Genomic DNA, 15,761 nt, shown 5'->3' with positions numbered 1-15,761 from the left:
TTTTCTTTTAGAGAATATTGATTAAGAACAGATTAATGTGAGACATAATGATCAGTAAATCCAACTTTCACATCAAAGAAAATGTCATTCTTAGATAATTCTCCATAGCAATACTCCCCATGCTATTTCAAAAGTTGAAGGAAAAAAAATGCCCAACTTTTCCGGCATGTGGGGCTGCAGATTCTTCCACTTTTTTCATATGAAGATAGGCATCAAATTCCATGATATTTATTCCTTTTTGATTTCCCTTGTTATGTCTGTGATAGTCCTCCTTTCAGCAGTCGGTATCATTAGCATAGATTTTGTGCAGGCTCACTCAGCTAAAGGAAGGCTTCAGCATTTTGATGCTAATACCTGTAAATATAGTTCGTGATGATCGATTGAGCATCTCCACGACACCCTTATAATACAGGTATGTCTCTTTTTAAATCATAAAGAATATTGCTCAAATCAGTTCTTGGAAGTTTTTTTAGTAGTAAAATGTGGGTTTATTGATTATTGACGGATCTAGTGCTGTTGTGTTTTTTTTCTCTTTACTACTTACTATTTCTGAGAATTAAGTACTACAGAATGTTGTTGAAAAGCTTTTTGAAAGTTTGCATTTGTTTTCCTGAGAATGGAAATATTTCTTCAATGAGTTAGTAGAGGTATGCTTGGCTGATTTTAGAGAAGGAAAACTTAACCAAAATGGTACGTTAGAACGTAATTTTGGACAAAATCGATCCTGAAAGCATGCAGTGAAGTTTTAGACAATTAAATCATTAATTGGTCCAATGAAATGTATTAGAGGAAGAAATACGTCAAATAATTTTCCATCACTAAAAGAGATAATTTATGAGTATAATGATCTTTTTAGTATCGTAGGCACACTATCTTTTGGTTGCAGCACATCCAGTGTGTCACTTGGACTATCCTAACGTTTTTTTTACGGGGTAGGAGATTGAACCTCTAGCCTCAAAACTGATTATACATACTAATGTCGGTTGAGTCGTACACTTTTTAGCATAAATATAATCTTTTGGAGACGTTTGGGGGTGCTAAGTTATTGTTATAATCGGTGATCGTTATAGTCTGAGTTATAATAGTTTGTATGTTATAATAATTCATGTTTGAGTTGCATACTATTATACCTTAAACTATAATAACATGTACTTGTTGTACAAGTAGCCTAAGTAGAAAATAGTATGCACGATAACAAAAACAAATAGATCTGAAATAGTAATAATACAAATAAGTATTGTAAGTTATATTAGTTGTTAGAAACATTGATCATTATAATTAAAAGTTTCAAACATGAAATGAACTATAACAATACACTCCACCAACTTCAAGTTGACGACCCACAATGGTTCCTTCTTACAATTTAGTTCGAAACATAATTTGATAACTAATTTGAGAAAGTATACATTCTTCTTTAGTTACGTGTGAGTAATGACTATAAATCTCTTCATAAATGGAGAGTGGATCCATCTTTATCCTGCAAATGTACATTTTTGCTCATAATTTTTGATTGAATGTTAGACTATATGTCAATTTTTTTTACTAATTCTCACAATATTCTAAGAACTCACAAATTAATTCACTAGAAAACAGTACACAAAACTAAGTAATACATGAATAGCTTGATCAAAAATCACAAAATTTGACTCATTTTTGTTCTTCAAACAAAAACCTATTAAGAGGTAGAAGTTTGCAAAATTTTCAAGTTTAAGATAAAAGATCGCGATATTTGTCTAATTTTCAATATTTAAATTGAAAGTTGCTTAAAAATTCGATTTACTCATTTGCAAGTTTATAAGTTTATGAGAAAAATTAATTTTTATTCTTGATATTTTGTTTGGGTTAGAAGATAAAAATTTGGTCCAATTTTCTAATTAGTTATTTGGTTTAGAGATGAAATCAATTTGAATTTTATGATTTTAACATGTATATATTTTAGAAATTCAAATAATAGTTCTCATAGTTTCTAGCGCATTTATATATAATTGAATTATGTTCATTGAATTAATAGTTCTCATAGTTTCTAGCGCATTTATTAATTGAATTATGTTCATTGAATTGGGTTGATTGTGTTGGTATTAAATTTATAACGGAAAGAAACAATGAATATCTTCAAAGGAATAATGACCATCAAACTAAAACTTTCATAATTATTATATAATTGTAGGATAATTAAAGTGAAGCTTTTCAAAATTTAATAATAACATAACAATAATAAATATTATTATTATTATAATTGTAATATTGGCTAAAATATTCTAGATTGGATGGTTTATTTATTTTTACATATAAAAGGTTTTCTTTCTTTGAAAATCACATGTTTTTTTAAAAAGGGAGTTGAATTTCCAATGGGCATAAGAACCTTAAATGTTTACCCTTCAATCTCTTCCAATTCCATTTGTCGTATAAAGTACCTCAGAGAATAATAATTGAGTTCATACTCTAATTTACGTGGTTATTAACATGTATTCAATTTTATGTAAGAATTTTAAATGTAATATACATAATTCAATTTAAGAAAGATTTATACATATGTATATAGTTAAAATAAACTAATACTAAAAGGAGCTAAATAGAGGGATTTTTTTTTTTTTTGGTCAACCATATCTAGTAATGAATATTCTAGAGATTATGTGCCACAAACTAAATGAAATGTGGATGAGTTAATCTTGAAAAGGAGAAAAAGTATAATACTTTATTTCTACTTTTGTAAAACTAAAAAAATAAATATGCTTTTCCATTCAAAATTTGAATGCAACATTTTTAGCACATTTTAGTTTTAGGGAATGTGAAAAAGAAAGAGAGAAAGAAATAGGAATATCATCAAACATTATCTCAAGAGTAAGAGAAGTAACTTTTTTTTAATATGTATGTGGTGAGACTATTAATCATGTGACTTAAAAAAAAAAAAGTAAAAGTTTATATGTTAATTGGACTTCCTTAATAAATATTTTTCTTTGTAAGATGAGTGTTGAAAAAGAAAAAAAAAAAAGTAAAATATGAGCATTTACATAAATCAATACGAAAAGAAACTAATAAATAAATATATATCAATTGAACAAAGAAGAAAAAATGTTTTTCAAAAAATTTATTTTTGTGAAAATGGATAGTTTAAAATATACTTAGAAAAACTATTTTTAGTAGCTTCTAAACTCGCAATTTTTTTTCAAAATGTAATCTAAACACCTCGTAGACTTGAAACTATGCTTAAGTTTGAGTTTTGTGATTATTTTGTGATTTATGGTTTGATTGTTAAAGAAGACATATTAATACAAATATCAATATTAGTATGTACGTACAATGCTTACTATATATAAGTTTAACGGTTATAATAAAGAATATACTTTTCAGTAAAAAAAACTAAAAATTTTTTAAGAAAAAAATAAAAATGAATGAAAGAAAACAAGAAAATTGTTGTAAATTTACTATTAATTTGCTGTCTTTCAATTTCATACAATAATTTGCATTATTTTCTATTTACTATAGTTGAATTTTAGTCCAATTGTGAAAATAAGTTTTTAAGAACTATTTTGTTTAGTTCTTAAAAATATTTATAAAAAGTTTGTCATGCAAACCAAGAGATTTTAGGGGTTAGAATGAATGTTTTGAGACTTAATTTTTAAAAATTTAAAACTAAATTGTTACGACGAAAAGTCTAAAATGATTTAAATACTTCGTTTAGGTTTGCTTTATTTTCATGTATTTTAAATTTTTGTCTATTTTAGAGCTAGTTTTGTAACTATTTTAATTTTTAAATTTAAGTTCGTTGATATTATTTTTAACCTTCCAACTTTCTTCCTCTATTGTATACATCTTACCATTAATTTAGAAAACCAAATCAAGATTTAAAAACTAAAAAACGAATATGCGAATGAAAGGTAAATAAACTTAATTTTCAAAAACAAAAACTTATATCTAGATGGTTATGAGACGGAGTCTTAATGATTATACTTTTAAATACACATTTTTCTTTATTTACCAAACAAATGAACCTCTTGATTATTTTAGTATTTTTAAAACTTCAACATAAATTATTTACATTATTTTTAAAATAATAATAATATATAGATTTGTCATCACATTTTAGTAATTTTTGTGATTTGAAGTCAAAATTTTAACCTTACAAAATGGAACAGAAATGAATTGCACGTTCTTAATTGTCAATTTTCAAATGCATTATTTAGACCAAATTCAAAGTTAAAAGTAATAATTAATATTCTAATTTTTTCTCTTAATTTTTAAAGAAACCAAACCTCAACCTCTCGAATAAAAAATAGATTAATTATATATCATAATGAAAATAGAAATAACCGAATTTCCAACCTCTCAAGTTAGATTAATTATATATCATGATGAAATTATAAAAACCGAACTTTCAACCTGTCGAACGAAAAGATAGGTTAATTATAGGTTAGTTAATACTTTTAATGTTTAAATTAAGTCTTAGTTAATGTTATGTTAATGGGTTGATACAAATCTGCCACTAACAATTGTTTTTTCCCCTAATTCTCTTCTTCCTCATTATTTCATTTCTTTCCTTTTCCCTTCTTCTCCCACTTCCTAACTTAATTTAAATGAATCAATTCTTTAAATATTCTCTAACTATTTATTCTAATAATTCATTCACTGAATGAAAAAAAAAATCTTTAATTCAACTTAATTATAAGTTTTACATAATATTTAACCAACAAATAAAATATAAATATATATAATATATTTACGAAAACTCATGATTTAAATATGGATGAAACTTGTAAAGTATAAAATATAAAATTAAAATTAGGATACTATTTTCTATAATAAAATAAAGCCATCATTCAATAATTTCACACTTACCTATTATAGGGATATTTTATTAATAATATAAGAATGTTTCAAACCCTACTCAGCGGCCGACGTCTATGGTCAAATGTGGCCAAATTGAAATCCATTAATCTTTCCTAACACCATTCATTCTTATACTATAAATAATAATCTCATACATTATGTATGTTTCTATCTTCCATATTCACTTGTAAACAACATTTGAAATCCAAAAGAAATGCCTCCATTTATCAAATCTTTAATTTCTGTAGCTCTTTTGGCTCTTCTTTTGCTCTCTCGATTTCCATCCACTTCTGCTGTCAATCACAACATGGCTCCTAATTCGCCTATTGGGATGTTTCAAATGACCGAGTATCAACAAGTTGTAGAGAACAAGAATGGATATCGATACTCTTTTGAACAAAAAATCGTCAAAAAACGAGCTCGACGATCCAAGAAGGAAGCTGAAGGTCCAAGTCCCTCAATGGCAAATCGAAGCCGAATGACGTGGTTTGACATCCAGTCTTTATTGTGTATGTGTATTGTTTTTGGCTTGTTGATGTGAAGTGAATAATAATGAGGTATTTACTCTACTAGAAAGTTTGAGCTCGGGTTTATTTGTTTGTTTGATGAAAAAAATTGAATTGTATTTTATCTTTAGTCTTGAAATTTGTTTTAGCTTCATTATTGGATTGTAATTACTAAAATTGGAACAAAAAATTACTAAAATGGTGATATAGACTATTAATTTATTATTTTGTAAACATTTTTCTATTTTTCTTTCCTTTCTGATTCATTTTGGACTAGGTTTGTTTTTGGTACCACCAAAATTAGAAAATATATTCCAACGAATGCTCTTTACAACATTGGGATCATATTCCAATGAATACTCATTTGAACATGGAAATAAGATGTTACTAGACTGGGGGCTATCATCATCAGACTCCACAAGATCCACATATTGACTGTGTTTTGAACTCTTCCTCGCCTTCTAGCTCTTAAATTTTTGAAACATAACTCTTTCAATTCACAATCCAGATAGGGAAAAAGGTTAGAAACAAATGTATTGTTTTGAGCAAGCAAATTTAAGAAAGAAAAAGATTGCATCAAACCTTATAGAACAGAAGTTCAGCTTGCAACTGCTCAATTTGACTTCACATTTCCTGTATTTGAGCTCTTACAACATCTCCCTTGATCTAAAAATGAAAAATATTAATAGTAGTGAAGAAAGCAATCAACAGCCTCCTTGATAACTTCTATAAACCCAAAAAATTACACTTTTTCTCCATAAATTCTTCTAATTGACAATGGAAAAGTTTAGACAAAGTACCCCAGTAAAAGTCAAGGGGTATCTCAATCAAAGAAAACAAACAATTACACCTGTTTGAAAAATGCTCTATTCTATATACAAGGACATGGCTTCTAGGGGAACCTTAGCTTATCCTGATAGCAAAATCAATCTCATCATCAAACATTGAAACATGTAAAACATACAAAGTAAAAATGTAGCAGTAGAAGAAAACAACGTGACTGCTCAACTTTTTAACACTACTAAATGACGTTGGGCAATGAAAATTTAAATCTATGTAAGATATATGTCAAGACCAGCTCATGTTCACATATTTGCACTCATTTCTCACCAAGAGACGGTTCTAAAATCTATAAAATCCACTAGGAACCTTGTTTTATTTCGAAATAAAACAAGGACTACAGAACAATATAAACATTAGGACTGACATGGGGATGGCTCAAAACATTTTCAGCTCCTCTTTCCTCACACCTTGCAATCCCAAGAGGCAGAGGTTAACTTCTGCCCTGTGCTACTCCCCCATTTTTATGTATATGGTGTTTTGTTAATTAATTAAACTTTTTTATTTATCATTCATTGATTTTTCTAAGACAGAACGAAATAATCGATTCTTTCTTACGTTCAAATGTGTTAACATTGACAAAGCTGAAGAAAAAAAATCTACCATTAACCATCCTTTTATCTCAATAAAATGTTTTTAGTTAACGTAAGAGTTCAATAATTCATGTAAGATGTTAACTCAAAACATTGTTTACTAGTAATTAATATATATTATCTATATGGTACTCAGATGCATCCCAAAAATGAAAATACAGACATTATCATGGAAGGACCTAGTAATAAATTGGGAGATAATCTCAGTAATTAACATTAGCGGTCATGGGTGATAAAAAGTTATATACTTAAAGAAATAAATTTCTACGAGCTTCTTTGACATCCAAATATATGAGATTAGTCAAGGTACACGTAAGCTGGCTCAGACACTCAAATAAAAAAAATGAAAATACATCAAGTTATAATTAAATAATTGGACGAGAAGTAAATAACAAAGAGGAATGATTAATCCACGCAATTAAGATTGTATTTGAAATATATTTTTAAATATTTAATTTAAAAGTAGGGTATTTAATTTTAAAGAGTTTCATAAAAGGAGTTTAAATAAAAATAAATATTTTGATAGGGAAAGAAAGTTGAAAATAGTTTAGGCATTGTCTATATAAGATAAGGAAAAACCTTGGGTGCAAGCCACGTTGGCACAAATGTAATATACTCGTTTAGTGGGACCAATAGCCTATGATTGTTTCCTACGTGGCAGAAATATAATGATTGGAAATGGAAAGATTAAGCTGAGATGGACAAAAGTTTTGAACGCGCAATAAAACAGAGGAGAAATTCAAAGGTCGTCAATGGCGGCCGAAACTCACGCTCACCTTCCTCGTTTTCTCTATTCATATATAAATTTCAATTTTCAATCAATTATCTCCACTTCCTTCTTTTCTCTTCTCTATCCCGCAAAAACCTCTAAAAATGGCTGCCATCAAATCCCTAATTTCCATATCTCTTCTCGCCCTTCTTTTCTTCTCCGAATCCCTATCCACTTCTGCCGCCAATTGCCGCGGCGCTTCCAATTCTGTTACCGCAATGCTCCGCCGTAACATCCTTCAGACGGCGACTCATGAAATTGCAGATTCGGAAGGGAAGATGAATGTTCGTATCAAAAAAGGTGGACTGGGGCGGTTTCGACCTATAGGGGCTGGCACTGGAACTGGGACCCGTAGTTCAGCAGCGAATCGGAGCCGAGTCGATTCTTTTGGCCTCGGATTTCTCCTCTTCTTCTTCGGGTTGGTCTTGTAAAATCTGATTGATTTTGTTCGTTTCTGTAAAGAATAACTGAGATTTATTTGGGATTTTATTAATTCATTTCGTTCCTTCTTATTTGATGATGAAAGATTGATGTGTGTGTCACTGTGCTGTATATGTTTATCTAAATATACGTATATATAAACCCTTCCTCACATAAAAATTTCAATTCAACAACTCTTCTTTTAACTTTGAATTCACCTCCCCTTCCCATTAATATTTTATTCACCCCTCTTTATTAATTTTTAATTCAACACCCCCTCCTTCCAAATTCTAATTCAATCTCAAGCTCCTTTTACTTTTCAATTCAACTATTCTAATCCCCTCCTAAAACACAATTTAATTCAAAATCGTATTCCTACCAAAAAAAAAACTAATTCAAAAACCTAATTTCTAATTCAAAACATAATTCTAATTTAAATCATAATTTCTCATCTAAATAAAAAATAAATTACATCAAACAAATATAAAATAACCTTATTTACGGATATGGAACGACAAACCACGGGAGACGACGACTAAATGACGGCAAGCACCAACAGTGAGGTGAGATCTCCTCTTCTTCTTTTCGGTCTCCCTCTCTCTCTCGTTTTTCTTTCACTTTTCTCTTTCGATTCTGTAGAACAAAAGGAGAATTCCTGACGCTGCTCGAAAACGTCGAGATAGTCACCCTAATCCTGATGCCATTAATGATGTGTCAGTATTAGGTACCATTTTCCCAACATTTCAAACGTCGTGTTGGAGGAAGGCAAACTGGTACAGTTAATGATTTGCCTCTGATTCGATGTCCACATCGGAAAAACCCTAATATTTCTGACGCATCATTTATGGCATGGGAAAAACATATCTTTTTTGTCGACATTTCTGACGTCATGTCAGAGGATATTTAACGGTATAATTATTTATTCTGAGTAGTTTCGACGGGGTTCACATGCGTCGGGAAAAGAACCTCCATCGACATTACATTGGTGCTTCGGTAGAAACCACCTTCTACCAATGTTCGGTTTCTTGATAATTTTTTGTGCGTTGAAAAAATCCTGATTTCTTGTAGTGCTTTTCGGTGACTCAATCATACGAACTTCAAAGCATGCTGAAAGAAGTACTCGTGTTCGTTTGTGAGGAGAACTTTCACTCTAATAAGTCTTTAAGACAATAAGGACGGTGGTGTTGCTAGGTCGCAGAGGATGCAGGGGGAATGTCAGAGATCTAAAATTCCAAATCTTAGGCCTAGGGCGTTACACTGGTCATCTCCATTGGATTCAAATACAATTCAAGGTGGTCATCTTCATTAGATTCAAATACAATTAAGGGGAGCCCGATTATAACTAAAAAAAGTACTAGATCTAGAGAAAGTGTCTTCTAGATTGTTAAAGTGTTATACTTGTTCGAATCTTAATAAAATCTAGCGAGTTCACCGACCGAACTGGATTAACAAAGTAGTGGGTTCACCGACCAAATTGAATTAACAAAAGTTTTTTGTATTCTCTCCGTTATTTATCTTTTTATTCCTTTAACAATTTCTCTAGTTCTATCTCAAAATTAACATCTAAATTTCAATATGTTATAATTTCACATTTCAAATTCGAGTTTTGTATTTCAATTTGATCCCTAAATTTAATTAGTAATTTTAGACTTTTAACCTCAAATTTTCACTAACTACTCGGTCGTGTACTCTTAATTAATTTAAAGAATAGTTAACTAATTACATTTGATTTAAGTACTCCTACCTTTGTGCATATATAAATATAATATAAACACGTTTTTCTTATTCCAAACTAATAATTATGAATTTATAATCAGGCCCCCCAAAACCCAACTAATTTCACGCGGACTCCCTATGAATTGAAAAGACGAAAATTCCATTCAAAACCTACCAAAGCCACAGCGTCCATTGTCTCAAACTCAAATCTCATCTTACTTTTCAACATTTTTCAAACTATAAACAATGCTAAACCCATTTACACATTTTTCAATCTCATCACTAATAAACAATAAATTTCATGATAAATACTATTTGATAATTCAAAACATTTACTTTTTATAATAAAATTAAATTATGTTTAAACTAAAAGAATAAAACAGATTTTTAAATTTGATTCTAATTTTATACTAAGAAACTTATAATACCATCCACCTATTTAATACAACCAAACTGAAGTAGCTCATCATCACTTGCCTAGACTTATAAAAGTTGTGCCTTCATAATAATGGGCTTACTTAATAAAATAATAAATCCTGGAAATAAAAATTAAAGATATAAGATTTTTAAAATCAAATGTGTAATCACTATGCAAATGATATATATGTTAAAACACTTTTAGAAATAACTAAACTTGAAAATTAATCATATTAAAACAATATAATTAATGCATATGAGGTGAAAATATTAAAGACCAGTAATTTAGTGAAAAGAAAATCTATCTAACCTCGATTATTCATGAATGTGTGAAATATTTTCTTAAAATATATTGTCATTTATTACAAAATAAATACCAACCAATGAGAAAGTAATTAATTATTTACGTCATTCCTAACATTATTTTCCTATAAAATACCTAAACCTCGTGATCTTATACACTCAAATTCCTTTTAAGAAAAAAAACGAAATAAGAAAATCTCTCAAAGAAAAAAAATCAGATGGGGGCAATAATCAAATATTTAGTTTCCATAGCACTTGTAGCTACCCTTCTGTTGCTCTCCAAACCTGTATCGACTTTTGTCGTTGATCACGAGGAGATTTCTAATTCTAATAACATAATGCTTCTACGAAAGTCCCTCCAAGTGACAGATGGTCATCAAATTGCGAATGGATATCAAAACTCTCTTAAAGACGAAGATACCAAAAAAGATGAGCATAAAGAACCACCAAAGAAAGCTCATTGTCCAAATAAAAAATCGCTAGCCAATCGAGGTGGAACGATGCTATTTGGGGTTGGATCTTTACTTTGTTTTAGTATTGTTTATGGTCTATTTATTTGAAAGCCAAGTGATTAAAGGGATACTAATATATATTATACTTAGAACTTGGGTTATGTAAAAGATAATATTTCATTAATTTGTAAATTTATGTTTCTGCGTACTAAAATAAATTAAGCTATATATTTTAATTAATGTGGAGAGATTTTTTTTGTTTTCTCTTTTGTCCTTACATTCTAAATTAAATTTATATTTTACAATTTCTGACAAATTTTACTGTATTTTTATAATTTTTTAAAATATTAGTTATATTTCACTTAATTAATTTGCATTTTAATTGTTTTTTAAAAGAAATAAATACTATTTTAAATTGGTAAATTAAACTTTGAAAAAATCAAAAAGATATAAAGTATAAACATTTTCATTTAATTGCGATTAGGCCCCACAAATGCCAATTAATTACATGAGCACACCCCTATGGAAGTGGATGGATAATGCTACTTGAAATTTGAATATTTCTCTTCTTCGGACCTCTGCTTGACGACTGAGTCCAATCGTCAAACAAAAACCTCACCTCCAAGTTCATCTCTTGCTTACTTAACTTCCATTCTTTTTCCAACTATAAATAATGCTAAACCCATTCCACATTTCTCATTCACTTTCTCTTCACTAATCAACCACACCCCTCAATTTCAAATGGCTTCTTCCCTCAAAACCCTAGTTTCAATCGTGTTTATCGCTCTCTTCATCTTACTCTCTCAAACTCCGTCCACTTCGTCTGCGGTACTTCACACCATAGCTTTTGATTCTCTCACTGAAATTAATTATTTTCACCGAAACCTCCTTCAAGCCATGGATCGTCATCAGGCTGATGGTAGAAGGCGAACTCGACGAACCGTAGTGAGAGATCAAGCCCAAGCTCCGAGTCCATCAACTGCAAATCGGAGCCAAACCTTGTCATTGGGGGCTGGCTCTGTCCTAGGTCTTTTTATTGTGGTTGCTCTATTTGTTTGAGTGAAACGTTGCCTTTATTATTATTGTTTTGTTTTTATTACAAGATTATGGATTTGTTTTTTTATTAATGAAAAAAAATATTGGAGTGTATTAATATATACTAATTCATTCCAATCTAATCTAACTCATTTTAAATATGAAATGAAAGCACTGCAATTAAAAATTACCGCTATATATACTAAATAGAATGCATTCACATTTTCCCAAAAATTTCTCTAAAACAAACGAATAAAAACTTCTCCCATTGATGTTCATATACTTTATATGTTAAATAATTTTTTTTTCCTTTTCTATAATAAGTGAAGTTAAAAGATAACTGAATCTCTCATTTTCGAATTAATCGACTGAGTTATACTAATTTTGATGAATAGATGTTAAGATTATTGTAGTCTTACAAAATTAAACATTTGCATGTTATATAATTAAATACAAATTTAAATTGTAAATTAAACTTTGACATTTTCAATAAAGATATAAAAGATATATACGTTTTCACTAATTAGGCCCACAAAACCCAATTAATTCAATGTTGAAATTGAAAATCGAGTACTTCTTTTAAAAACATGCTCGACGACGGAGTCCATGATCGAACAGAGCTCAACTCAACCTTACCTTACTTATTTAACACATTTGTTTCTCTGTATAAATATAATGCTTAACCCTATTTCATTACACACTTTCCAATCTGGATTTCTTAAGTTACTAATTGATTCAAAAAAATTAAGTTAATTGGATGAAGACAAATTTAATACAGAGATAGCGGCAACTATAACAATCCATTTGCATTATTTTAATTTACAACTTTGAAATATTGTATAAAGTACAAACAATTTCATTTAATTGTAACTAGGCCCCCACAAAAGCGAATTAATTACAGGAGGACACCCTGTCGAAGTGGATGAATAATGGTACTTGAAATTTGAATATTTCTCTTCTGGGGACATCTGCTTGACGACGGAGTCCAATGGTCTCCAACAAAAAGCTCAACTCCTAATAAGTTCATCATCTCTTATACTTACTTAACTTACATTCTTTTTCCAACTATAAATAAGGCTAAACCCATTCCACATTTCTCATTCACCATTCTTCACTTTCTCTTCACTAATCAACTACATCCCTCGTATATATTCAATTGGGTTTTTCTCTCAAAACCCTCGTTTCAATACTGTTTATCGCTCTCTTCATCTTGCAGCTCTCTCAAACTCTACCTACCTCGTCTGCTATGCTTCATAGCAAGTCAAAAATAATTCTATTGAGTAGGAAAAAGCATTCAAAATTCAAAAGGAAAACAAGGTTAAATGATTTACATAATTATGATTGGGCCCAGAAAACTCAAATGAATTAATTTCACGCACACACCCTTTCAAGTGGAATATTTCTTTTGAGGACCTCTTCTGCGATGTCGTCCAATGGTCAAAGCAAACCTAAACTTAAAACCTTTATTAAGAAACTAAACTCCTAAATTAACTAAATCAATATACTATAATTCAAAGTTCAAAGTTTAGAAAAAAAAAAAAAAAACTTATGGATTAATCAAATAATGGTATTAAAACAAAAGGAGTGCTTAAATATGGTGTGAAAATATATTAAAGAGTAAAATTTGGTAAAATGAAAAATCGTTTATAAAAATCTGAATTCATGAATGAGAAATCTTTTTCTTAAATATTGTCATTTAAACAACCAATGAGACGTAATTATTATTTCTGTTAATCCTATCACTATTTACCTATAAAATACCTAAGCCATATATGGCCATATGCACTCAAATTCTTTTGATCACAAAGAAAGAAAGAAAATAATACGAAACTCAAATCAAATCAATGGGTGCAATAATCAAATTATTTGTCTACGTAGCAATTGTAGTTGCACTTCTCTTGCTCTCCAAACCTATCTCGACTTCTGCTGTCGATCACGATGAGATTTCCAACTCTAATAATGGAATACTTCGTCGAAATGTCATTCAGACAACGAATCGTCATGAAGTTGGAAATGGATATCAATACTCTGTTAAAGACGAAGATACCAATCAAGATGGGCATAAACAATCTGCAAAGAAAGCTCATTGTCTAAATAAAAAATCGCTGGCCAATCGTAGTGGAACAATGTTATTTGGGGTTGGGCCTTTGGTATGTTTTAGTATTGTTTATGGTTTCTTTATTTGAAGGTGAAGTGAATATATTAAGGAAATAATAATATTACACTTTGAATTTATTGGTTATGAAAAGAATAGCATTTCATGGATTGTAATTTTTTTCCATGTATTAAGAAATAAAACTATATATATTGTTGGCAGTATATTATATATATAAATGGTGCAATTAGTAAATATTTCTTTAATAAATTTATGTTTTATCTTATGCACAACTTTCTCTTCAAATAAATTTAATAAGTTTTTCTAGTGATAAAATTATTTTATATGGATTCAGAGTATAATTAAAATTTAGGGTGTTTAATTATATAAATTATAACACAAAATAATTAAATTTATGAGTATTGTTTTTGCTTTGTTTATTACATTATAGTTTTATAAAAAGAAAACATTTGCATACATGTTATATAATTAAATACAATTTTAAAACATGAATTAAACTTTGACATTTTCAATAAGGATATAAAAGATATATACGTTTTCACTTAATTATGATTAGGCCCACAAAACCCAATTAATTTCATGTACACGCCTTATTTGAGTGGAAATTGAAAATAGAATATTTCTTTTCAGGACTTGCTCGACAACGGATTCCATGGTCAAACAAAGCTCGACTCAAGTTCATCTCAGAGATGGTTGCAAATATAACAATTAGACTCAAAATATCAACATATATGACAAATCAATGATTGATTGACAAAAGTTTATACTATATTGCAAATATTGGACCATAGAAGTCTATTATCGATAGTTATACAGTAACTTTCTGAACCATTTGCTCTTATATCATCTTAAATCATCAACCGATCCAAACGAGTGGAGGAAAATTTAATATAATTTATCTACCACCATTCTTCAATTTCTTTTCACTAATTAACTATATTGCTCAAATTCAAATGGCTTCCCTCTAAACTTTAGTTTCTCTTTTGATCTTGTTATCTATTACTCTACTCACTTCTTCTGTTATGGTTCACAATAGAGCTTCTGACTCTAAAAAAAATTTCACCAAGATCTCATTTAGTTGATAGATCGTCAAGCTGATGGTCGAACGTCCTTTGTTAGGTCTCTCTATTATTGTTTATGGTTGGTTAGTGCAGATTATTGTTTTTTTTCTTAGTTTTTCTAATGAAAATATATTGGATTTTATTTATTGCTATGTCTTTGTATTGTTTTTAGTTACTTCTTCTAAAGGTGATGTACCCTATGAATTTAGGGTTTATGTTTTTATATATAGGTCAGCAAGAAATATTCAAATTTTATGCTTACAATTTCTTTTTAGAGTTTAACAGTATGTGAAACCTTTTTAATTGAGAACATATATGTTTAAACCAATCATGTTTATTCAAATTGTTGTATATAAATTTACTTTAGGAAACATATATGTTAACTCTCAAACATTTGTTTAATTCCACCACTGTTTGATCAAAATCCAAAAAGATTAATAGAAAGAGGAGACAAAACACAAGTCAGCCATGATGACCATTGCCCAAAAATCTTTGAGTAATCACATGGAAAGGATGGGAGAGTGTTAGCGTGGGAGTTTAATTTCTAGTGATTGTGTCAAGTCGATTACGTTTCAGCTTGAATACTAATAAGAGCGAGTTGAATATTCTTCACTAATTACCCTTTGAGATGGTTCTGGGTGGATCTATTATAAGACACGTCCTTCCTTATAGATATGTGCAATGACGTACAATATATAATAATGTC

The 15,761-nt window shown here is 29.4% G+C and overlaps 1 long non-coding RNA gene across 1 annotated transcript; it reads left to right on the top strand.

Annotated features, from left to right (window-relative positions):
• Nucleotides 1-148: 148 nt before the first annotated feature.
• On the top strand, nucleotides 149-5,567 carry LOC116405027. The gene is made up of 2 exons (XR_004218085.1): nucleotides 149-412; nucleotides 5,076-5,567. It is a non-coding gene; the product is annotated as an uncharacterized LOC116405027 (long non-coding RNA).
• The last annotated feature ends 10,194 nt before the right edge of the window (nucleotides 5,568-15,761 follow it).

The sequence above is a fragment of the Cucumis sativus genome, chromosome 7 (genome assembly GCF_000004075.3).
Source record: "Cucumis sativus cultivar 9930 chromosome 7, Cucumber_9930_V3, whole genome shotgun sequence".
In the NCBI taxonomy this organism is placed as follows: domain Eukaryota; kingdom Viridiplantae; phylum Streptophyta; class Magnoliopsida; order Cucurbitales; family Cucurbitaceae; genus Cucumis; species Cucumis sativus.
The sequence above is the reverse complement of the archived record's forward strand: the minus strand, read 5'-3'. Positions and strand labels throughout refer to the sequence as shown.